Source organism: Sinocyclocheilus rhinocerous, unplaced genomic scaffold (assembly GCF_001515625.1).
Source record: "Sinocyclocheilus rhinocerous isolate Xijiao unplaced genomic scaffold, SAMN03320098_v1.1 scaffold463, whole genome shotgun sequence".
Taxonomy (NCBI): domain Eukaryota; kingdom Metazoa; phylum Chordata; class Actinopteri; order Cypriniformes; family Cyprinidae; genus Sinocyclocheilus; species Sinocyclocheilus rhinocerous.
The window spans coordinates 835,364-836,669 of record NW_015627535.1 but is presented as its reverse complement, the minus strand read 5'-3'; the positions used below and the strand labels follow the sequence as shown (position 1 = coordinate 836,669).

At 38.3% G+C, this 1,306-nt stretch overlaps 1 protein-coding gene across 1 annotated transcript in view; it reads right to left on the bottom strand.

The window, feature by feature from the left end:
- Window positions 1-1,306, bottom strand: part of tbc1d16 (TBC1 domain family, member 16) — a 43,121-nt gene that overhangs the window by 40,904 nt on the left and 911 nt on the right. The window lies entirely within an intron of this gene.

The following is a 1,306-nucleotide window of genomic DNA, read 5'->3' as shown; positions in this document are numbered from 1 at the left end:
ACCACCTCCATGCTTTACTGTAGGAATGCTGTTATTTGGATGGTGAGCTGTATTGGATTTCCTCCAGACATATTGTTTGGTGTTGAGGCCAAATAATTCAATTTTAGTCTCATCTGCTTCAGAATCTTCCAGGAGTGTTTTGGCAACGCTCAGTCGTGACTGCATGTGACCTTTCTTGAGGAGTGGCTTTTGTCTTGCAACCCTCCCATACAAGCCACATTTGTGGAGAATTTGTGATATTGTTGTCACATGCACACAATGACCACTCTTTGTCATAAATTCCTGCAGCTGCTTCAGAGGTGCTGTAGGTCTCTTGGTCACCTCTCTGACCAGTTTCCTCCTGCTCGTTCATCAGTTTGGAGTGACGTCCTGATCCAGGAAGGGTCTGTGTTGTACCAAATACCTTCCACTTCTTAATAATAGACTTCACTTAATTATAGACTTCACTGTGCTTCTAGGCATTGATAAAGCCTTTGAAATTGTTTTGTATCCACCTCCTGACATGTTCCTGTTCACAACTTTATCCCAGAGATCTTTTGACAGTGTCTTGCCACCCATAGTTGATTGTTTGCTTCAGTTGCGCTACCAAGGACTGAAATGCTCCAGGAAAGCTCTCTTCATGCTGAGCTAATCACAATGACCAAACCAGATCACTGTTGAAAGTCAAATGGCTGTTTTAATAAAGTGATAAAGACTTGGAAAAAAAGCCTGTCATACTTTTTATTGGTATATTTTTTTTTACATTGATAATTTTAACATTGACTAAATATAGCTAACATTAAATATACATGCCTATGCCCGATCATTTTCACAAATAGGCTACATGTGGTAAAATAAAAAGAATAATATAAATAATATAAAAATAAGTAGGCCTATTGTCTATAATAATCTGAAATAAATGTTTTAATATGACATTTGTTTGTGGTGTTATGTGTTATTTCTTGCGTCTCGCTCCTTATAACGTTCTGGGACTGTCAGTTGAGCAGCAAGATCACAGCGCATCTTAATTCTCACAAAGAATTCTGTGTTCTCGCGTCCTTCCGAGTTCGTTCTTTCAAGGTAGCCTGGCAAGACCGGTCTCCACAAGAACACAAGTCAGTTTTTTGTGTTCTTGGAACTGAGAAACAACCATGGCTTTGTGTGCCATGAGAAGGTGATTAGCTACACATGATTGAGTTTACAAGTCATTTTTAGGAGGGGGTGATCCTTTTTCCAACTCAGTGATTCTGTTTTTTTATAACTTTTTTCTGATATGTTGGTGTTACCTACTGTATATATGTGTGTGATATATATGTGTATATATATA